Source organism: Mobula birostris, chromosome 9, assembly GCF_030028105.1.
Source record: "Mobula birostris isolate sMobBir1 chromosome 9, sMobBir1.hap1, whole genome shotgun sequence".
Taxonomy (NCBI): Eukaryota; Metazoa; Chordata; class Chondrichthyes; order Myliobatiformes; family Myliobatidae; genus Mobula; species Mobula birostris.
In genome coordinates this window covers 55,089,620-55,114,254 of record NC_092378.1, presented here as the reverse complement: position 1 = coordinate 55,114,254, position 24,635 = coordinate 55,089,620, and the positions used below count along the sequence as shown (strand labels likewise).

Sequence of the window (24,635 nt, the reverse complement as noted above, 5' to 3'; positions counted from 1 at the left end):
TCCATCTTATCAAACGAGAGGTCCATTCGAGAGTCTGATAACGGTGGGATAGAAGCTGTCTTTCAGCCTGGTGGTACGTGATTTCATGCTTTTGTATCTTCTGTCCGATGGGATAAGAGAGAAAGTCCAGAGTGGGGTTTTTTTTTGGCTGCTCAGTTACATTGAGATGATGTTATTGGGGGTAAACTCATTACCAATCTGATTAAAGGCCCACTAGCTGCGGAGTTGCCATCATGGGATGGCTCGGTGTACTGCTATTAAAACACTAATGACCTCGGTTTAATTCCTGCCACTGCTGGTAAAGACCGTGCATATTCTCCCCATGACCATGTGGGTGTCCTTTGGGTGCTGTGGTTCCCCCCCCCTCCCACATTCCAAGGTTGCACAAGTTATTAGGTTAATTGGTCACATGGGTGTAATTGGATGATAAAAGCCTGTTACCATGCTGAATTTCCTTTTTTTTAAAAAAAAGTGCTTGTGAGGTTAATCCCAAGATCACATTGAATTGTTTCAAACAAATATACGTATAGGCACAAACATATTCAAAGTAAATTTATGATCAAAGTAGATAACATCATCATATACATTCATTTTCTTGTGGGTATACTCAATAAATCTGTAGAATAATAACGGAATCAATGAAAGACTGCACCAACTTGGGCTTTCAGTCAATGTGCAAAAGATGACAAACTGCAAATATAAAAAGAAAGAAATAATAATGATAAATAAATAAGCAATAAATATTGAGAACATGAGATGAAGAGTCCTTGAGAGTGAGGCCATATGTTGTGGGAACATTTCAATGAGGGGGCAAGAGAAGTTGAGTGAAGTTACACCCTTTAGTTCAAGAGTCTGATGGTTGAGGGGTAGAAACTATTCCTGAACCTAATGGTGTGGGTCCTGAGGCTTCTGTAGCACCTTCCTGATGGCAGCAGTGAGAAGAGAGCATGGCCTGGGTGGCGGGGGTCACTGATGATGGATGCTGCTTTCCTACATCAGCGTTTCATGTAGATGTGCTCAGCGGTCGGGAACACCTTACCCAAGATGGATTGTTTCAATCATTGTTTGAATAAGTACAGTGACCATTTTCCAGACCTCTTGTGTAAAATGGTCCCCCAGTGTGCACTGTTCTAATGGGGATAGGTCATTGTTTGCAAAGCAGCTCCTTGTGATTTCAAAACCCATCAACTCCTATGTTTCCATAGAAATAATTAATGTGTTAGTATCATTTTTTGGAGATTTAAGCACTATAATGTGTTTATTAATGCATGTTAATACAATTAGTATATTATTGAGCATGTTTATGTTTCTGGGATTGTATTCTGTCTCATGTCATATTCATGTGTTTTGTTACCTGTGGGAAGTCTATCCCTCATAAGTAACGAGGACTGAGTGAATGCTTTTAAAATGCAAGCCAAATTCTATGAGGCGATTCTAACCCCCACATGAAAATGTACCCTGGAGGTTATTAATTTTAAAAATATGAATGATTTGTTGCAGAGGTTCTCCCTGCCTCAGTGTGATGTTTCCTGTTTGACCATCGGCTCATGATAAAGTAAATATTTACCCAGTCCCATGTCCAAAGATGTGATTAATGGTTGATCGATGTTTAGAAGTCATGATGTTTGAGGGCTGTGGGGTTAGTGCGGTAAAACGGGGCTCAGGTGAAATATCAGCTGCAACATGATGAATGGTGGAGCAAGCACGAGGTGCTTATGCTTTGTGTATGTTTAATAGGGTGGTCTGCTTTTCTTCTGCCTTCAATCACCCTTCCCCTCTGGGCAGCCCCTCGGGTCAGGATGAAGGGTGTCTTGGTTTCACAGTGGTGAGCTGGCTGAAGGAGTCTTTAGTGGATGCCCAGCCGCTGTCTCAGTGGAGGGAGGGGCGTATACAATGGGCAGTATAACAGGAGCAAGGGTCCCTCTCCAATACTGCTGAAGGGTTTCAGCCCAAATCATCGACTGTACTCTTTTCCTAGACACTGCCTGGCCTGCTGAGTTCCTCCAGCATTTTGTGTGTTGCTCAGATTTCCAGTATCTGCAGATTTTCTCTTGTTTGCAAGGGTCCTTTCATTGGTTTTGGCCTTCTCTGGAACCTGAAATCTTGGGTAGTTCCCAAAGTGGGTGATATTGTTCCCCTGGGGGTGATGAGAGTTTCTAAGGGGGTGATCAAATAAAGGGAGTGTGGGCAGGAATCAGTCCCAAGGAGAGCAACTGAGGGATTGCAGGGTTAATTTAGGAAATGAATTACTTACAAACATTTGATCCTCAGTGCCTGATAATTGATTACGATGATCACGTAAGCACTTCATCTCTTGCTAGCCCACTGTTCTCTGAGATTATGCTTGAAGCAAGTTACGGGTTTTGAAAAGCAATGTGACACTTCTGTATTTGGCATATCATGAGAAATCTGGACTGAAGAAATTGTGTTATTTCCAAACCCGGTCCATGCGTTATTGCCGTTCACTACTGTAGCACACTCTAGTCACTCAGTGATTCAATTCCTCTGAATTAGGGTATGATGTCCAATGGGGTAAAGTTCAGAATCTGCCCCTTCAAATGGTCTTCCCCGTATATCTCTAGTCCACGGCTGAACCAAAATATTGCTGCCCCACTTTATGTACCTTCAGGCAGAGTCAGATTTTGCCTCAACTACTTTCCCCTTTACTAATTTCAGCACTTGAGGTTGGACTCAGAAAATAGGTGATTAACCAAAGGCACTCGCACCCCAAAAGAAATGCAGGGAGAGAGACAAGTCTGAGTTGTTTCTCAATATTGCAACACTTGTGAAAGTGAAGCTGGCAGTGAGTAGATGCATGCAGTTATTCTGTTGTCCGTCACAGAGTAGGGACTGCTAGGTGTTGTCCTCCTGACCCTTTAGTATTACTACAGGAAAACCACACTCTTAATGCACACAGCTGCAACTCACTTGCACAGTATCTCAAAGTATTTGCTGCTTGCTGTTTCAATCACTCCATGTCTGCCTTGGTTTTTGTTTGTGCGCCTTGTTATTTTCCCTCTGCACGTGCACTTTCTGTCAGCTGTTCCACATCTCCACTGTGTCCAGTCCCCACTCGTTGCAGTCCAGATAGTTGGGTCATTCTCATCTGACTGAGCTTTCCTACACTGTCCCAGGGCTGTTCACCACGTTTATGTACTGTTCAACCCTGCCTCACTATTGGTATATATTGAGCTACAGGCTGTGCACAGGTCGGGGTAAAACACGGGTTGGAATTTCCCAGTGGCCAAACAGTTTAATTCCAATTTCCATTCCGACATGGCGGTCCATGGCCTCCTCTTGTGCCAAAGTGAGGCCACCCTCAGGGTCAAGGAGCAACACCTTGTATTCCAAGCAACACACACAATGTTGGATGAACTCAGCAGGCCAGGCTGCATCTACAGTTGACGTTTCAGGCCGAGACCCTTCATCAGGACTGGAGGGAAAAAGAAGGCTGAGGATTCAGAGTTCGAAGTTGGGGGGAGGGGAGGAAGAAACACAGTGATAGGTGAAACCAGGAGGGGGGAGGTGTGGAGTAAAGAGTTGGGAAGTTGACTGGTGAAAGAGGTACAGGGCTAGAGAAGGAGGTGTCTGATAGAGGGCAGAAGGCCATGGAAGGAAGCAAAGGGGGAGGAGCACCAAAGGGAGGTGATGGCCAGGCAAGGAGATCAGGTGGGGGGAGGGGATGGTGAAGTGGGTGGGCAGGGATTGCTGGAAGTTTGAGTAATTAATGTTCATGCCATCAGGTTGGAGGCTACCCAGACAGAATATATAAGGTGTTGTTCCTTCAACCTGACTGTGGCCTCACTGCGACAGTAGAGGAGGCCATGGATTGACATGTCGGAATGGGAATGGAAAGTGGAATTAAAATGAGTGGCCACTGGGAGATCCTGCTTTCTCTGGCCTCTGACGAGTGGAGCAGAGGTGCTTGGCAAAGTGGTCTCCCAATCTACGTTGGGTCTCACCGGGATCTACAGGAAGCCACACCGGGAGCACCGGATACAATAGGTGACCCCAGCAGACTCACAAGGTGAAGTGTCACTTCACCTGGAATGACTATTTGGGGCCCTGAATGGTAGTGAGGGATAAGGTATAGGGGCAGGCATAGCACTTGTTCCGCTTGCAAGAATAAGTGTTGGGAGGGACGAGTGGGTGAGAGAGTCACATAGGGAGCGATCCCTGTGGAAAGCGGAAAGTGGGGGTGAGGGAAAGATGTGCTTGGTAGTGGGATCCCGTTGGGGAAGGCAGAAGTTAAAGAGAATTATGTGCTGGACGCGGAGGCTGGTGGGGTGATAGGTTCCTTTTGTCCTCACCTATCTCGGGTAGGGTGACAGGAGGATCGCGTGGGGGCTGATGTGTGTGAAATTGAAGAGATGCATTTGAGGGTAGCGTTGATGGTGGAGGAAGGGAAGCCTCTTTCTTTGAAAATGGATGACATCTCCTTTGTTCTGAAATGAAAAGCCTCATCCTGAAGGTAGATGTGGTAGAGAAGGAGGAATTGAGAGAAGAGGATGGCAATTTTAGAAGTAACAGGCTGGGAGAGGTACCCTCCAACCTGATGGCATGAATATCGATTTCTCCTTCTGGTTTAAAAAAAATTTCCCTCTTCTTCTATTCGGCCTGAAATGTTGACTGTTTATTCATTTCCACAGATGTTACATGACCTGCTGAGTTTCTCCAGCATTTTGCATATGTTGCTCTTTTTTGAACAGATGTCCATAAGCCAGTTTTATCCTTGTTGGAAAATAAACATAATTACCTGATATAGTAACCGTACCTCTACAGTGCATGGTGAATGGCATCGAAAGGGCATAAGACTAATAAGAAAGGACAATTACTAAAAGTAGCGAGAGAGAGGAAAATAGTCTAGGAACAAACATATGTCCATATGTCGGACGATTGAATTACCCGACAATCATCAAGCTCCTGAACCAACTTGGATAACTTCTTGGCTTCTACTCTGAACTGATTCTATGACCTGCACTCACTATCAAGAACCCTTTGTTCTCAGTATAACTGTTATTTGCACAGTTTCTCTTCTTTTGCACCTTTTTTGAGAGTCCTTGACTGTTTATCTATAGTTTTCTATTGTATTTTCCTTGTAAATGCCTAAGTCTCCTGTATCTTCTGCCTGATGGTAGTAGCGAGAATAGGGTATGACCTGGATGATGGAGGTCCTTGGTGATGGATGCTGCTTTCTTGTGGCCATGCACCATGTAATTATACTCACCGGTGGGGAGGGCTTTGCTTGTGATTGTCTGGACTGTGTCCTCCTTTTTCTGTAGACCTTTCCATTCCTGGGTATTGGTGTTTCCATACCAGGCTGTGAATGCAACCGAACAGGATACTCTCCACTGTGCATCTAAAAATTTGTCAAAGGTTTTGGTGAAGGGTGAATCCACACAAACTTCCAAGAAAGCAGAGGCGCTGTCATGTCTTTGTGATGATGCTTACTCCTTGTCTGCATTGTCCCAATGGAAAGGCCGTTACCTCAGAGGGTGTGGTCCTGGGACATCAGGCTGTTGTTGAACGAGGTCCTGGGGACCTGCTCCACCTTGTGACCCCACAGCTGATGAAGCAAGAATTCCACCACATTGAACTTTCGGTAGAAGAACAGAGGAGTAGCAAGATGTGAAATCCTCATTAGATTAAGGTTTGGGGACAGGGATGTGGCAGGCTTGCAGGCCAGAATCTAGGCCTGCTCTCCATGCTCAATGGCAACTTGACTGGCAGTCCTTTGACTTCTCTAAGCACTCACTCACCAGCCTCCCAGACTTTAAGCATGAAATACAATGCCAGTCAATTTAGGCCCTAAATCTGTCAAAATGTTAAATTCTTGCACTTAAAGATTATTTTTCAACATCTGCTTCATGCTTAATGATATTCATAGTGCACCAGTTTGAATTAAGTCTGTACGTGAATCCACAGGAGAGGAGAGAGCTGAAGTTTGTGCCACAAGTAACAATTGAAGACTCTCCTTCCCCTACGTTGATGAGGGTTATCAGAAGATTATGGTTTATCCATGTGGTCTTGGACTGAGCCATTCAAAGTCTGCTCTGTGACTGTATTTGGGTGCTGGATCTGGAGCTTGACTCACCTGAGATGGCAGTGAAGCAGCTGCAGTAGGAGCATTTATGGAACTCTTAGTTCAAAGTAAATTTATTATCAATGTACATATATGTCACCATATACAACCCTGAGATTCATTTTCTTCAAACAAAATGATAGGCACATGGATGATAGAAAAATGAAGAGCTATTGCTGTTGTCCTGAACAGAATGGACGGCCAGTGAAATAGTATCTGCTGTTGACCTGTTGTGGCAGTAGCCAATCTGAAGCGGACGCAGGTCATCTGAGGCAGGAGTTGATTTGTGCCGTAACCAATCTCTCAAAGAACTTCATTGCAGTGGATGCAAGTGTGTGTGGGCAGTTGTCACTGAGGCAAGTCACCAAACTCTTCTTGGGCATCAGTACAACGGATGCCTCCCTAAAGCAGTGGGAACCCTAGAGTGCAGAAGCAAGAAGCTGCTGATGTCCTTGAATACTCCAGCCATTTGGTGTGTACAGATCTTCAGCACCTGGCCAGGTATGCCTTCTGGGTTGGACACTTTTCACAGGTTCACACTCTTAGAGGATGCTCTGCCATTGGCCTTGGAAACCATGATTAGGAGCTGTAAGGTCTCATGTGCATGTATCATTATCCAAAGTGCATGCAGAAGGCATTGAACTCAACCAGAAGAGATGGGTCATTGTCGGGTTTTGCCATGTATGAATGCATCAGTTAAATCACTGTTCAGTGTGCTTGTGAGAATGCAGGTCTGGTCAATGCATTTTTGCCCCAGTACCATTCTGCTGTATCACTGTGCTCCCCTCAGACGTCAATATCTCTGTCCTGAATTGTGATGCCTGAGCTGAGCTGTGACTACAGCACCAGTAGCTCCACTGTGAATGCCCAGCACGTTCCTTATCTGTATCACTCAACGTGCTAGTGACCCCAGCACAAATCCTGTGCATTCATGCTTGAATGTACACAGTACCCACACGTGTAAGTGTTCCTGGATACATCGAGAATCAACTTTATTCACCATATACATTGACATGTACCAGGAATTTGCTGTGGTGTGTTGGCCAGGGTGCGACGTGCAACAACAAAAGTAACATTCAACAATTGTAAAAGTTAAAAAATTATACAAAAATAAAGTTAGAAGTGCAGCTACAGAATAAAATATACATAAATACCAGCATGTGCTTACATTGTAAACTGTATTATAAAAAGTGTTTTAAAGTGTTTACAGTGCAGTGAGGGGGTGGGTGATAGACAGTGGGTGGGGACTAACTAGAATGGTTGATTAGATTAACTACCGCTGGGAAAGAACTTTTAAGATGGATGAAGTTTTTGTTTAATAGCCTTATAGTGCTTTCCAGAAGGGTGGTGTCCACAATGATTTTTACCTGCCTACTTTGTCCTGGACAGATACAAATTCTGCAGTGATGATAGAGATGTCCCCCGCTTTTCGAACGTTCGCTTTACCAAACCTCACTGTTACGAAAAAAAATCAGCGTGCGATAAAAAGCAGCGTGTGCCCTGACCAGCTGCTCTCCCCGGATTCGGAACGGCATTCTCGCCAGCACTGCTTTAACACGATCCTGTGAGCAGTCGTTTGCAAGATGAGTTCTATGGTGTCAGAAAAGCCTGAAAGAGCTTGTAAGGGTGTTAGACTTAGCGTAAAACTAGACTTAATTAAGCATTTCGATGGGTGAACGAAGCAAGGACAAAGTGAGTTTGGCTTGTGGAGGCTGACGAAGATGATGTTGAAGAGGTTTTGGCATCCCATGACCAAGAACTGATAGATGAAGAGCTGATGCAATTGGAAGAGGAAAGGATAACAATCGAAACCGAATGAGTAATGATAAAGTACGACTTTAATTTTGAAAGGATACGTAGGTTTAGGGGATATTTGCAAGATTCTTTGAGTCCTTACAAAGAACTGTATGATAGAAAAATGCGCGAGGCTCAGCAGTCAGGCAAGCCTTCCACAGCAGCCGCAGCAGACGATGAACCCCGACCTTCGACATCGAGGCGGGCAGTCATAGGAGAAGATGAGCTGCCTGCTCTAATAGAAACAGATGACGAGATGACACCCCAGCGTCCCACCACCCCAACACCCAGGCCGCGGACAGATACTGTATCGATTCGCAGAGAATACTGCAGTAGCCAGGAGGCACACAGCACATCTTTGAGAAAAAAGCCGAAATAAACATGCTAATTAATTGGGTGCCACCCCACACGTAATTAATTAGCATGCTTATTTCGTTTTTTTCTTAAAGATGTGCTGTGTGCCTCCCGGCTACCGCTGCACCCCTGCATGCTTTGCGGCAATGTATTGGTTGGTGGCCCGGAGGGTGGGGGCCACTGCACCACCCAGCCTGCGACGACTCAGCCTAACACACCATCATCAGTGTGCTCTGCGCTGTCCTGATTCCAGTAAGTGATACTACATTGTACATACAGTATTTCTACTTTATATCCGCTGTGTATTTTTACGTGTTATTTGGTAAGATTTGGCAGTTTCATAGCTTAAAGGTTATTGGAGAGAGTGTTTTTGCCAACAGCGCTTGTGTGAGATTTTCTGCCGACGGCGCTTGCGCGAGATTTTCGCTACGGAGATCTGTGCCAGCAATGATTGTGGAAAAGTACTTCTACTTTATATAGGCTGTGTATTTATCATATCATTCCTGCTTTTACTATATGTTATTGTTATTTTAGGTTTTATGTGTTATTTGGCATGATTTGGTAGGTTATTTTTGGGTCTGCGAACGCTCTCAAAATTTTCCCGTATAAATAAATGGTAATTGCTTCTTCGCTTTACGACATTTCGGCTTTTGAACCGTTTCATAGGAACGCTCTACCTTCGGATGGCGGGGGAAACCTGTATACTATACATTCGAGGAACAATATTTTACATTCTTCAAATCAGCCACGTAGTTATAGTACGTACTTGTTGAATTAAAAGTGTTATATTAGGTTCAGAAAAAAACTTGGCAGAATGAGCTACAGTCCTTATTATTACACAGAATACCGATTTGTCAGCACCTCAAAACAATCAGAGGACCATTGGTAATAGGTTGAGAAATGACACTTAGAAAGCTCACCTTAAATCCATTTGAAGTGTTTGTTTTGCATTTAGTGTACTGGTGAAGCAGCTTTACATGTCATCTTATTAAATCACTTTATTCAATCACTGTATCCATGGAGACAACCCAAGTTATAACACACCAGTTTTTGGGCATGAACCATCATGTCTGAGCTACCTTTTTAGTCTCTTTTCCTGTGGAATTTTGATGAGCGGCTCCTTTGGTTCTGGCGGAAGTCAGTAATGGGCCAACGAGTGTTTTACGCCCATCACGATCGCTCCTCTGCCTCATTGCTTGCAGCCGTTCCACATTAGCCCATCCCAGGGGAAGCCACTGGTCAGCATCGCCCTTTTGCCGACGTGACCCAACCCAGGCAGCATGTGAGTTTTTGACAAACCAGGGTTTGTGCACACTTTCTTTTGAGCAGTGGCAAGGCGAATGCTGTTCCCTCCTGTGCGTGTTCAGACCAGTCACTGTAAGTCAATTCAGCTTCAATTTCCAGTGGAAGTACTTACTCGTTTTCTCTCCTATTATTCCATGGGATTGAATAATTCAATTAATAATTTGTGAACCTACTTTAATATGACAATTTCTTCAGTAGCTATGAGCTGGAGAGATGTTTTTAAGGATTTTAAAGAAAATTATGGAAATAGAAATGCCATGTTAAAGTTGTGCATGTATTTTAAATTTTGATGGTGATGGAACAAGAATATTCTGCAAGTATCCAGTCTCTGGAATGCATTATAAAGGAAGCAGATGTTATTTTTTTTAAATGCATGATTGCAGCGTATTATCTCGAACAGTTGAGGGTAACAAATGCTCTCCTTCATACGTCAACTGTTAGAAGCACTCAGCTTGTCAGACAGTTGTGTGGAAGGTGAAAACAGTTCATTTAAGTTTATGAATTCCTTCAGGACTGGGAGATATTCGAATCAGGTTTGTTACTGACATGTTGTAAAATTTGTTGGTTCGTGGCAGCAGTAACAGTGCAGGCATAACAAATTACTGGAAGTTACAATAAAAACTAAATGGTACAAAAGAGAAATATTGAGGTAGTGTTCATGGATTCATGAATCATTCAGAACTCTGATGACGTAGGGGAACAAGTTGATCCCAAAATGTTGAGTGTGTGTTTTCAGGCGCCTGTACATCCTCCCTGATGGTAATAATGAGAAGAGGGCATGTTCCATTTGATCAGGCTCCTGTATGTCCTTACTGATGGTAATAATGGGAAGAGAGAATGTCCCAGTTGATCAGGCTCCTTCATGATGGATGAAGACATCCTGAGCCACCGGTGACTCTTTGAAGATCTCCTCAATGGTGGTAAGGCCTGTCCCCATGATTGGAGATGGCTGAGTCAACAACAGTCAGAAGCCTCCTATGATCCTGTGCACTGGAGTTTCCATACCAGACAGTGATGCAACTAGTCAGAATGGTCTCCACCATACACGTGTAGAAATTTGCAAGAGTCTTTGGTGACATACTAAATCTCCTCAAACTCCTAATGAAATGTAACCGCTGGTGTGTCTTCATAACTGCATCAATGTGTTGGCCAGGACAGGTTTCTCAATACATCAACAGTCTGCGAGGCTGTAAGGAGAATCGGTTGATGTGTACTTGGATTTTCAGAAGGCCTTTGACAAGGTGCCACATAACAAGCTACGAACCCAAGGTATTACAGGAAAGATTCTGGCACTGATAAAGCACTGGCTGATTGGCAGGAGGCAAAATGTGGAAATAAAGGCAGTCTTTTCTGGCTGGCTGCCAGTGACTTGTGGTGTTCCACAGGGATCTGTGCTGGGACCGATTCTTTTTATGTTATTGTCAATGGCTTTGTTCAAAAGTTGAAGATGATATGAAGATGGGTGAAGGGGCAGATAGTCTTGAGGAAGTAAAGTGACTTAGATTAGGAGAATGGGCAAAGAAATGGCAGATGGAATACAGTGTTAGGAAATGTATGGTTGTGCACTATAGTAGAAGAAATGAAAGAGATGACTATTTTGTAAATGGAGTGAAACTACAAAAAACTGAGGTGCAAAGGGACTTGGGAGTCCTTGTGCAGGATTCCCTAAAGGTTGATTTACATATTGAGTCTGTGGTGAGGAAGGCAAATGCAATGTTAGCATTCAGTTCAAGAGCACTAGTATATAAAAGCAAGGATATAATGTTGAAACTTTATAAAGCACTGGTGAGGCCTCACTTGGAGTATTGTGAGCAGGTCTGGGCCCCTTGTTTAAGAAAGGATGTGCTGAAACTGGAGAACATTCATTGGAGATTCACAAAAATGATTCCAGGATTGGGTGGCTTGTCATATGAAAAGCATTTCATGGCTCTAGGTCTGTATTCACTAGAGTTCAGAAGAACGAGGGGTGACCTCATTAAAGCCTAACACATGGTGAAAGGCCTTGATAGAGTGGATGTAGAGAGGATATTTTCCATAGTGGGAGAGTCCTAAGACCGGAGGACATAGCCTCAGAATAGAGGCGGTGTTCTTTTAGAATGGAGATGAGGAGGAATTTCTTTAGTCAGAGTGTGGTGAATTTGTTGAATTCTTTGCCACAGGCAGCTGTGGAGGCCGAGTCTTTATGTATATTTAAGGCAGAGGTTGATAGATTCTTGAATGGTCAGGGCATGAAAGGATACAGGGAGAAGTCAGGAGATTGGGGCTGAGAGGAAAATTGGATCAGCCATGATGAAATGGAGCAGACTCAATGGGCAAAATGGCCTAATTCTGCTCCTATACCTTATGGTCTTTTGGTCTATTCAAAACACTTCTGGCAACTTTGTAGCTGCATTCACTACGACCAAGAAATTTGTGCCCATGAATGATCCAGCAAAATCCACATGAATCCTCTGCCAAGGCAATGGAGGCCATTCCCAGGGATGGAGAGGCACTGTTGTTGGCATGCTCTGGACGTGTTGGCATCCTGTACGGTGCATGGCAAGTTGCTCAATCTGCTGCTCTATCCTGGGACACTAGACAAAGCTTCGAGCCAATGCTTTTTATTTTCACCTTGCCTAGATGACTGGCATGTAGCCGTCAGCTTGGATGGTACAACAACTATTAATCCCCACATAAGACAACCTCTGTAAAGGGCAAGTTCATCTCAGCACTGGTTTAAAAAAAATTGGGGAAACTGGAGTTTCTGTTGCACATTCTAGCCATTTTGGGTGGCCATATAGACCTGAGACAGTGTGGGTTTTTTTTGTGATTTCCCTTTGGATCATCTCTGCCGTAATAGGGAGACTTTCTATTTGTGTTAGGGAGAGTACGTCAAGAGGATTGTCTTCTTAGATAAATTTTTCTGGTACTTCCTTTTCTAAGGGTAAATGGGACAATCCATCAGCATTTCCATAATTAGTTGTCCTCTTGAATTCAATTTTGTAATTGTTTCCTCCAAGAAACAGAGCCCATCTTTGCATTAATGATGTTGCTGTTAGTGGAACACCCTTCTGTGAGTAGAACAAGGACACTAGTGGTTGATGATCAGTAACAAGGGTAACTCTCCCATACGAGTACTGGTTGAAACGTGTTACACCCCAAACCAGACTCAAGGCCTCTCTGTCAATCTGTGCATAAGCTTCCTCTGCAGCGGTAAGGGAACGTGGTGCAATGGCAGTGGGGCGTTCACTTACATTGCTCAGAACATGTGACATGACTGCACCTATACGATAAGGCAAGGTGTCACAGGCAAGCTTCAATGGATGATGTGGATCATAATGAATCAGCAGTGTCTGATGCCACCATTTCCTTTACCTTTTTGAAAGCCATCTCACACTGCTTTTTCCATTGCCATTACTTCCCGATCTGCAGTAATGAGTTCAAGGGGTTCAAGGTTTGGCTGGAACTCATTATAATAGTCGACAAATCCCAAAAAGGACCACAACTGTGACATGTCCTTTGGCCTTGGGGCATGCTCCACTCCCTGAATTTTCTTAGCACACTTGTGTAGTTCTTATGTGTCAATGGTGTGACTACAGTAAGTGATCGTTGTTTTAAAGAATTCACACTTGTCACGTCGTGCCCTGCACCCTTAACCTTCTAATCTTTTTAACACTGTCTTAAGGTTTTGGAGATGTTCCTTGTCATCCTCACTGGTAACAGTGATGTCATTCAGTTAACACTGAGTGCCTGGGCAGCTTTGCAGCACCTGGTCCATGGCTTTCTGCCAGATGCAGATCAGCTCCAAAAATAAGTCTATTACAGTGATAAAGCCCTTTGTGAGCGTTTATGGTGAGAAACACTTTGGACTCTTCTTCCATCTGCATCTGCAAGTAGACATCAGCTAAGTTCACTTTGCTGAAGTGTTTTCCTCCAGAAATAGTTGCAAAGATATCCTCTATCTGGGCGGAGGGTATAAATCTACTTTCAGTACTCAGTTGACGGCAACCTTAAAATCACCATAGATCCTGACAGATCCATTCTTCTTGGTTACTGGGGCACTGGCATAGCCCATGAGTTGGTAAGGTAATATATAGTATTGCATCTAAGGATAGTTAGCATTGTAATTACAAAGAGGATGAATACTTATTCAGCCTCACAACTTTGGTTTTTAATTTTAGTAAATTGTTGGCAGGTTTTGGGATTTTTCTTTTGATTTCACATGATGCATAATGTTTTGTGAATTAGCTCAAAAATCTTACTTCAATATATTTTAAATTTAGAGAATGCAACAGTAAAGTGTGAAAATAGTTGTGGGGGCTGAATATATTTTCAAGCAACTGAATCTTTCCTTAGGTAGGTACTGCACACAATACTCAAGATTTGGCCTTACCAACATCTTGTACAACATGAACATAAAATTCCAACTCCTGTACTTAGTAGTTTGATTTATATGTCCAATGTGTAGAAAGTTCTCTTTATGACTCTACTTACTTCTGACGTTACTTTCAAAGAATTATGGATGTGTATTCCCAGATCCCTCTGTTCTACTGCACTTAGCGCCCTACTGCTCACTGTGTATGTCCTTCCATAGTTTGTCCTCCCAAAGTGCAACACCTTGCACTTGTCTGCCTTAAATCCATCTGCTATTTTACCTGATATCTTGTTGATAAGGCAAGTGTTTCCTCTGTGTCTCGTGTGACGAGAATACACATAGATTAAGATGTTAGCTGTCCTGTGCTGGCACCAGTGGGATCAGCAGTTGGTCTGCCACCTGTCTTCAGGAGAGAGAGATAAGGAAAACAATGGAGCAGCATTTGGAGATGTTAATGAAGGGACGGGAGAGAGTAACGGAAGGAGAGCTGTCAAGATCGGCTCCCCCTTTGAACCCTGAACTGTTTGAAGTGATGGACAGGCGATACCCCAGCAGGGGGATAAAAAGGGACAGGTTCGCTAAGGCAGCACACACACAACACCCCGAGGTAACGAGAACCTGGAAGCGGTGCATCTCCCACAAGTCGGTGGGAAATTTTGGACGGCTGATCGCGGGATCAAGCCATAGACGCACAGGGTGGAAAGGCACGATCGGCGGGAACCTGGTGTGTGTCCACCCTTGCCTGGGTGCCAGGTTCACTGCAGAGAAACGATCGTATCTGGAAACGGAGGGGGTCACAGTCGGTGACCTCAGATGACATCACAAAGGGCTCACCCGAAAGCTGACTGCGAAGGTCTGTGTGGAAGCCGTTTGAATATTCATTTGTTTTGCTCTCTCTCTGTCCTTCCCCCACACTGTCCATCTCCCACAGCAGCGATTACTGCAAACTGAACTAAATTGAACTGAACTTTGCGTCACTTTGAAACTGGTCATTTACCCCTAGACAACGATAGAGTTTGATTGATCCTGTTATCTTAATTCTGTATACATGTGTATTTATCATTGCTGAACTGTTGCATTCATTATCCTTTTGATTAGAGTACTGTGTTGCTTGTTTCTTTAATAAAACTTTCTTAGTTCTAGTAATGCAGACTCCAACTGAGTGATCCATTTCTGCTGGTTTGGCAACCCAGTTACGGGGTACGTAACACTCGGTACATGTAACAGTAATAAACCAGTTCCAGTTCCTCAGCTCTTGGTACTTGCCACTGCCTTCCTGAAGGGTGAGGTAGCAGCAGCCAGCAGTAACTGAGGCTCAGGCTTCAGGCGGTGTGAAGGTGACGAGAGACTTCCTGTAATGAGTGTTTGTCTGTAACAGTGCCTCCAGGGACAGATCCACAAGCTAAACCAGTGGTGCATCGTCATATTGTTTCCAAAGTACCTTTAATAAGCTTTGAGGCATGAAGATAAATCAGAATAAAATAAACCAGGTGGAACACTTGAACAGCAAGATGGTGATATCCACAGAATATCTGGTAACTCAGTTTGATTAACAAACTACTTTCCAATCTAGCTGTGATGGCTTCTTCTGTCTGTCCTGTAGCTCACTGCTGTCCTGAGTTGTTTTTCCAATGGAATGGAGCAACAGACAACAAGAAATGGAATGATGTTGGCAGAAATGTGATCCCGTTACCTCCTTGTTAACGATTTCACAGAGTGTCGAGAGTCTGACCTATCGAATATTGAAAGGCCTAGATAGAGTGGATGTGGAGAGGACGTTTCCTATAATGTGGGAGTCCAGGAATTCTATAAATACATCTCTATTAGTAGTTTGCCATTTTCTGTGCTGCTTTATTTCCACCGAGATGCAGCACAGAGCATCATAGGAAGTCATTCCTGCCTGTGGCCATCAAACTTTACAACTCTTCCCTTGGAGGGTCAGACACCCTGAGCCGATAGGCTGGTCCTGGATTTATTTCATAATTTACTGGCATAATTTACATATTACTATTTAACTATTTATGGTTCTATTACTATTTATTATTTATTGTGCAACTGTAACGAAAACCAATTTCCCCCGGGATCAATAAAGTATGACTATGATTGATGAGGCAGTTTTGTTCTGCCCTTTCCCTCCGTCATGTTTGTTCCTCTTTGCACCTTGTCAGTGTAGTCACTGTATTTTAGCCAATCCCTAGCACTGGATTGTTCAAACACACTAACCTAACAAAACAATCAGAATTGCTTGCGGCTTTCCAGTTTCTGAGGATCTCATGCTTTTAGGGTCTTTCAGCGCGAGTAGGGATAAATATTTACGGCCTGAAGGATGGAAAAGTAGTCATTGGGATTTTTCTCAGCCTCACAATGTGTGATGTGATCTGTATGTTGCTGTGGAGCATGGACTGGTCTTTGCTGAATGGCAGGTGATATGTGGATGCGAGACAACAGCATGGTAACTGATCTCCCAGGCTGAACCGAGTACCTTCACTCCAGCCAGGATCTCCGGGTGGCCAGCCATTTCATTTCTGCTTCCCACTCCCCACTGATGTGTCTGTCTGTGGACTCCTCTTCTGATGAAAGTAGAGGAGGCTTTGAATGGTAGGCATGCATTAGAGGAACAGCACCTCATATCCTGCCTTAGTAATTTTCAGCCTGATGGCTAGAACGTCAATTCTTTGAACTTCAGGTAACTTCTCCCTGTCTTCTTTTAACCTTATCCCACCAACCCCCCCCCCCCCATCACTCCATATCTTTCCCCACCTCCCTCCCTTTATTCAGAGATCCATTGCTCTGTCCTATCAGATTCCACCTTTCTCAGTGCTTTACCACTTCCACCTATCACCTTCCAGCTTCTTGTACCTTTCCCACTATCCCCCTCCATATTTGCCTCCCAACCCCTCACCTGGATCCACCCATCACTCACCAGATTTTGCTCCACTCCTTGCCACTGACTTTTTATACTGGCTACCTTCTTTCTTTCTTTCCAGTCCAGATTAACTTGACTTGAAATTTCCCTCTATAGAAGCTGCCTGGCCCAGTGAGTTCGTCAGCTCAATTGAGTGTTCCTCTTGGTTTCTAGTGTATGCAGTCATTCTCGCCTCTTTTTAGCCATAAATGATGCTATTTTGTGTCTAGTTTCAAAGAAACTTTTACTCCTTAAGCAGATATTTAAGCCTGAATGTGTACCATGCGAACACAGAGATACTCAGTAAATTGATTGCTGCTCTTAAAATGGGCTGTGCCGGCTGGTGGCGTAGTGGCATCCATGCTGGACTTCGGAGCGAAGGCTCCCGAGTTCGAACCCAGCCGGCTCCCTTGCACGCTTTCCATCCGTGCTGGGTTGAGCATCGAACTAGCAACTCGGCCTGGTGAAAATAAGAAAGCCTGCTAAAGAAAAAACGCTGTCATGATGGTGTCCTGATGACTCCACTTGGAGTAAAGGGCTTTCTTCTTCTTCTTCTTCTTCTTAAAGTGGGCAGAATGTTGCTGCATTTCATGCAGAGCAAAACCCGTGAAACTAATTTCAATATGTGGAGGAAGAGTTAAACCAGAGTCAAACTTAATGTCACCAGCATTTGTTGTGCTTGTGGCAGCAGTACAATGCAATACATCAGCAATCTCCAACCACCGGGTCGCAAAGCATGTGCTACCGGGCCGCGAGGAAACGATATGAGTCAGCTGCACCTTTCCTCATTCCCTGTCACGCACTGTTGAACTTGAACATCGAGTTGCCAACTGTCCCTTATTTGCCAGGACATCCTGTATATTGGGCTAAATTGGTTTGTCCCATACGGGACCGCCCTTGTCCCGTATTTTCCCTGCTAAGGTAGAGTGTTCCTATGAAACCTTTCATGCCGAAATGGCGTAAAGCGAAGAAGCAATTACCATTAATTTATATGGGAAAAATTTTTGAGCGTTCCCAGACCCAAAAAACAACCTACCATATCATACCAAATAACACATAAAACCTAAAATAACATTAACATATAGTAAAAGCAGGAATGATATGATATGATAAATACACAGCCTATATAAAGTAGAAATAATGTATGTACAGTGCAGTCCGGAAGATTAAGCCAAACCTGATTTGTGGGAAAAAAGTCGGCATGTACGCGCAAGGCTTCATGGTCATGGTAGTCTTTCTTGGGATAAACACAAGTGTCCCGTCAACACACAAAAAACGCTGGTGAATGCAGCAGGCCAGGCAGCATCTAGAGGAAGAGGTACAGTGGACATTTCGGTCCAGCACCCGGGACCCTTCGTCAGGATTTGACTGCTACTTTTGTCCTTTATTTGGCAGTGAGAAAGTTGGCAACCCTAACTGTAAAAGACATGTTGAGGTGAGTTTTAATCCTACTTGAACACCCCCTCCCGGTCAGCTAGTCAGCAAGAATACTGTCAATATTAAACCAGTCTGCAGTGCAAAAAGGGTTGGGGACCCCTGCAATACATAATAGGAAAAAATGTGAATGACTCAAAGTATATATATATTAAATAGTTAAATAAGTAGTGCAAAAATAGAAATAAAAGGTAATGAGGTAGTGTTCATGGGTTCAATGTCCATTCAGAAATCGGGTGGTAGAGAGGAAGAAGCCTTTCCTGAATCACTAAGTGTGTGCCTTCTGGCTTCTGTACCTCCTTCCTGATGGTAGCAATGAGAACCAGGCATGACCTGGGTGATGGGGGTCCTCAATGATGGGTGCCATCATTCTTTTTTGTTCAAAAAGTGGAAAAGTTATGCAGATCACACCCAACATGAGACACCCATTGCAAATGGCTGGATTTGTTTGGCTCTGTGGGAGTTAGATGTGTGGTAACTAACATCCTCTCTGATCTGCAACCCACTCTCGGCCACGCATTGGTGTCGGATCTGGTGATGATATGATCCGGAAGGCTCTCGGAAGTGAAGACTGAGGCATAGGTGTTGTGGTTACAGCTGTTTTTATTTGGTGTTCATAACCTAGAGGTAACAGGTGCCAACTGGCTGTACTTGTCAGTAAGAGAAAGTGAAGGAGGACAAGAAAGAGAAAAGGCAAAAGAGTAGAGAGATTACCGTCATCTTGTACTTAAAAACTAGCCCAAACTGGACAGCGAAGAGAAATTCCATTGACAATGGGCAACATGTGAGTCAGTCAGGTTCGCTGGCATGTCATGGTGCAGAACCAGTTATACTATTACTGCCAATTACAGAGAAACAGGTAGATTGTATAAACAAAACTGCAGTTTAGACTCTCATCCAACATTGGGCTCACCTCGCAGGGCGATACACACAGGTGAAGAGTTTGAAGTGGTTGGAAGCACCTCTCCCCCAGGAGGGGGCGCTCCACTGAGCTGCAGCAGGCTGCCCTGTACTGGTCCGTCATCATCGCCTCCTGCCGTGTCTTCCAACACCCCGTCAGCAGTGCTGCTAGCAACCATCCCACAGGGCGGGAGTGTCTGTGAGAGGTGCTCCGGCCACAAGAGAGAGGGGGTACCCTGCCCGAAAACAGCCCCTGTCTTCACTGAGATTACTCTGATCTTCACGTGCCTGGAACCAGTTGAAATACTTTTATTTAATAATTAAATTAAAATTACATGTTTTAATAACATTTATACATTTTTAAATTAGTGAATCTAATTAGTTAACAAATTAGTCAATTAAAATACTAACATTAAAGAAATTGAATGTAAAAGGAAGGAAAATGAGCCGCTTGCCTTTCTCACAAAGTGGAATAATAATTAGCAGCAGGAGTCGGCCATCTGGCCTGTCAAGCCTGCTCTTCCATTCAATAAGATCATGACTGATCTGGCCATGGACTCAGCTCCAACGACCTGTCTCCCCACACCCCCCCCCCCCCGCCCGAACCTTCAATTACCCCTCTGTGCAAAAATCTGTGTCTTAAATATATTCACTGAGATGGTCTCTACTGCCTTCCTGAGCAGAAAATTCCACAGATTCACTAGTCTCTGGGAAAAGCAGTTCCTCCTCATCTATTTCCATAAGTGCTGCCTGACCTGCTGAGTTCCTCCAGCATTTTGTGTGTGTTGCTCTCCATTCTAAATCTCCTCCCCTAAATCTTGAGGCGACATCATTCAATGACGAAGGGTCTCGGCCCGAAACGTTGACTGTTAATTTCCACGGATGCTGCCCTACCTGCTGAGTTCCTCCAGCGTATTGTGTGTGTTGCTTTGACCCCAGCATCTGCAGAGTATTTTGTGTTTATCATTCAATTGAAAGGGGCTGAACTAGTTGCATTATTGAAGTTACCAAGGGCACTCAGTCCGCGGTTCTCAGCGTTGGGAAGCCACAGTTGGACTCTGTGCATACACCTGTGCTAGAGCAAGAGGTCAGATGCACCGTCATCTGTCCTTCTGGGTAATTTATATATCTGCACCTGGAGCCTGCTGGTGTGGTGCATGGTAGTTCACAGTGCTGAACAGTCCCTCAGTGCTGTCCGTCTTTCTGCACTATTTGGAAATGAGCGGGAAACGCCTCAGCCCCTCAGACAGGTGCACAGAGAGGAAAGATTTAGAGAGACGATGCAGGCAGTTGGAACAAGTTCAGGAAAGCACATAGCATCTGAGTTGTAATTTTTCTTGTAATTTAATTTTCCTCATGCTTCCTTTTATGTTTGTATGGTCACCCGTTCGTCTGTAAATGTTCAGTGGATTTTCAGTAATATGTAGTCTCTGGTTCAGTATTTTTGTAGATTTTTTTCTCTGCAGCCTGTGCCCCACCATGAATTGAACTGTCTCATACAGTGTTCTTAACAAGCAATTTACTCATCTGTTTAGTTTGAGCCAGTTTTCAGTGTAAGACACCCATAACCTCATTGTTCTTTGTCTCTTCCTTCAGTTTTTACTGACAGTACACTGAGTTGGTGACTGATGACACAGTGTTTGGGGTGTTGTGGATAGTTTGGAGAGTTGTCAGAGGTTACAGCGGGACATCGACAGGATGCTGAACTGGGCTGGGAAGTGGCAGATGGACTTCAACCCAGATAAGTGTGAAGTGCAAACACGAGGAAATCTACAGATGCTGGAATTTCAAGCAACACACATAAAAAATGCTGGTGAACGCAGCAGGCCAGGCAGCATCTTTAGGAAGAGGTACAGTTGACGTTTCGGGCCAAGACCCTTCGTCAGGACTAACTGAAAGAGATAGTAAGAGACTTGAAAGTGGGAGGGGGAGATCCGAAATGATAGGAGAAGACAGGAGAGGGAGGGATGGAGCCAAGAGCTGGAAAGGTGAAGCCAAAACGGATATGAGAGGATCATGGGATGGGAGGCCTAGTGAGAAAGAAAGGTGGGGGGGGAGCCCAGAGGATGGGCAAGGAGTATAGTGAGAGGGACAGAGGAAGAAAAAGGAGAGAGAGAGAAAAAAAAACTAATAATAAATAAATAACGTATGGGGTACGGGGGGGGGGCATTAACGGAAGTTAGAGAAGTCAATGTTCATGCCATCAGGTTGGAGGCTACCCAGACGGAATTGTTCCTCCAACCTGAGTGTGGCTTCATCTTGACAGTAGAGGAGGCCGTGGATAGACATATCAGAATGGGAATGGGACGTGGAATTAAAATGTGTGGCCAGTAGGAGATCCTGCTTTCTGTGGCGGACAGAGCGTAGGTGTTCAGCAAAACGGACTCCCAGTGTGAAGTGGTTCATTTTGGTAGGTCTAATTTGAAGACAGAATATAATATTAATGGGAAGACTCTTGGCCGTGTGGAGGATCTGAGAGATCTTAGGATCCATGTCCAGAGGACATTCAAAGCTGCTGAGCAGGTTGACAGTGTTGTTAAGAAAGCCTATAGTGTGTTGGCATTCATCAACCGTGGGATTGAGTTCAAGAGCTGGGAGGTAATGTTATAGCTATATAAGGCCTTGGTCAGACCCCACTTGGAGTACTGTGTTCATTTCTGGTCACCTCACTGCAGGAAGGATGTGGATACTATAGAGAGAGTGCAGAGGAGATCTACAAGGATGTTGCCAGGATTGGAGGGCATATCTTATGGGAATGGGTTGAGTGAACTTGGCCTTTTTTCCTTGGAATGACAGAGGATGAGAGGTGACATGATAGAGGTGTGTAAAATGATGAGAAGCATTGATCGTGTGGATAGCCAGGGGTTTTTTCCCAGGGTTGAAATGGCTAACTCAAGGGGGCATAGTTCTAAGGTGCTTGGAAATAGGCATTGAAGGGATGTCAGGAATAAGTTTTTCACACAGAGTAGTGGGTGCGTGAAATGCACTGCTGGCGACGGTGGTGGAGGCGGATACAATAAGGCCTTTTACGAGCCTCTTAGATAAATACATGGAGCTTAGAAAAATAGAGGGCTATGCACTAGGGAAATTCTAGGCAGTTTCTAGAGTAGGTTGCATGGTCAGCACAACATTGTGGGCTGAAGGGCCTGTAATGTGCTGTAGGTTTCTGTGTTCTTTATTATTTCTCTGTTCAGAGCATCTAATGAAACCTGTGAAAACACCAAATTTATGCTTCATTCTTGACTTCTGAAGAACCTTCTGGACAAAATTATCTCCAGATCCAACAAATCTTACATGTTGTGGATGAGTTTGAGCAGCACAGTAATGCAGTGAATAGTGTAACACTTGTAGGGTTCTCTGACTCAACGGGAGTCAGCTGGGGTCACAGACATTACACACTATTACAGTGTCAGCAGGGCTGGGTTCAATCCCCCTTCTACAGTACCGTGCAAAAGTCTTGGGCATCCTAGACTTAAATCCTGTGGCCCCCATAGAGCCCTGATCTCAACATCATCGAGGCTGTGCAGGATTACCTGGAGAGACAGAAGAAAGCCAGACAGCCAAGGTCTGCGGAAGAACTGTGGCAAGTTCTCCAAGATGCTTGAAACAACCAACCAGCCGATTTTCTTATAAAAACTGCGCAGCGGTATACCTACAAGAATTAATGCAGTAAGTATTAAAGTACGTATTGATTTACTTTACTGTTTACTGCTCTTTATAGTAATTCTTTTTATATTTAGCAACTTTTCATTTCATTATTTTTGAAAGCATCTTTGCTTTATTGGTTTTTCTTAACATGTGCCTAAGTCTCTTGCACTGTACTGTATTTTCTTCCCATGATTGTGTGGGTTTCCTCTGGGTGCTCCAATTTCCTCCCACATTCCAAAGACACATGGGTTAATCGGTCACATTGGATGACACAAGCTGGTTGGGCCTTCTGGTCGTGTTACCGTGTTTTAAGTCTCTAAAGTTGGGCTGAAGGACATGTTTTCCCACTGTATGATCTCTGACTCTGTCAATGACATTTGTTCTGACCAGAAGGTCCTTATCTTCAGCAGTGACCAAGAACGCAGAGTTACCAGGAGACACATAGAGATCCTGGCCAAGCTGATCTTTACTGGAGGACGGATAGCCATGGTTGTTTAGCAAGCATGCAAGAGGCATGAAACAGCAGTTTGCTTTGACAAAACAAATACGAACAGACACAAAAATCGCAGAATATTAGTGAAACACCCTGGTTTCCTAGACTGCATAAGTCTAGGGAAGACGACATCTGGCCTCATTGAACTGATGAGGTCAGCCACCCCAAACCCTGGCTTGTGTAGATGCCCTGTCATTTGCTACCCTGTTACAAATTAATGCCACAAAATAACAGACAATAGACTACGTATGATTAAAGGAACTGTATTTATAAATCTTAACTGAAGGGTTAGTAAAGAATAACAAAAAGAAAGGGGCCCATTCTAACTAAACAGTCAAATGTGCACAAGTTGGAGCTCATCCTGGACATCTCTGTCACCCATGCGCTGAGCCCTCGGTCAGCGTGGAAGCACGCACCACCTTCCGAACATCGCTCCCAATCCATCTTGAACAGATGGGTCTCCCACCGGATCGTATGCTACGACCGGTTCTCCCCAGAGTCTTAACTCTTCACCTCCTCTCGAACAAAAGCCCAAGACCGACCTTATTGTCCCTCACCAAGAAAAACCTCCTGCTAATCAGATGGCATACATCCCACATCATCCCTCATCTTTAACAATAACCCAAACAGACTGAAAGCTGAACAAACAGCTCTTACAGAGCTGCTAAATGAAATATCTACGGCGTAACAGTAAAGATGTGATCCAGGGCATTACGATTAGCTTGAGGAGATTTACAAGGATGTCGCCCAGATTGGAGAGCATACCTTATGAGAACAGGTTGAGTGTACTTGGCCTTTTCTCCTTGGAGCGATGGAGGATGAGAGGTGACCTGATAGAGGTGTATAAGATGATGAGGGACGTTGATCGTGTGGATAGCCAGAGGCTTTTTCCCAGAGCTGAAATGGCTAATACAAGGGGGCATAGTTTTAAGGTGCTTGGAAGTAGGTACAGGGAGGATGTCAGAGGTAAGTTTTTCACATAGAAAGTGGTGAGTGAGTGGAAAGCACTGCCGGTGGTGGTGTTGGAAGCAGATACAATAGGGTCTTTTAAGAGCCTCTTAGGTACATGGAGCATAGAAAAATAGAGGGCTGTGCAGTAGGGAAATTCTAGGCAGTTTCTAGAGTAGGTTACATGGTCGGCACAACATTGTGGGCCGAAGGGCCTGTAATGTGCTGTAGATTTCTATGTAAATATAGTTGTATTGGAAGTTAATTATGCACAGACTGGCCTCATGGACGATATTATAAGAACAGTTGATTCCGCATAATACCAGGTAAAGGAACTGCCGTGCATCTTAAGGCTGTGTACCTCCTCCCTGATGATAATAGTGAGAAGAGGGATTGGCCTGGATGGTCAGAATCCTTA

General features: G+C 44.2%; 1 protein-coding gene and 1 long non-coding RNA gene across 4 annotated transcripts in view; one reads left to right on the top strand and one right to left on the bottom strand.

Moving 5' to 3' along the window:
* Window positions 1-24,635, top strand: part of yaf2 (YY1 associated factor 2) — a 144,991-nt gene that overhangs the window by 63,853 nt on the left and 56,503 nt on the right. The window lies entirely within an intron of this gene.
* Window positions 18,832-24,635, bottom strand: part of LOC140202778 (uncharacterized) — a 20,066-nt gene continuing 14,262 nt past the window's right edge. The window contains exons 2-3 of the long non-coding RNA XR_011887188.1: window positions 22,662-22,780; window positions 18,832-19,416 (exon numbers count right to left, since the gene is read on the bottom strand). This is a non-coding gene — a long non-coding RNA (uncharacterized lncRNA). The remainder of the gene's footprint in view (window positions 19,417-22,661; window positions 22,781-24,635) is intronic.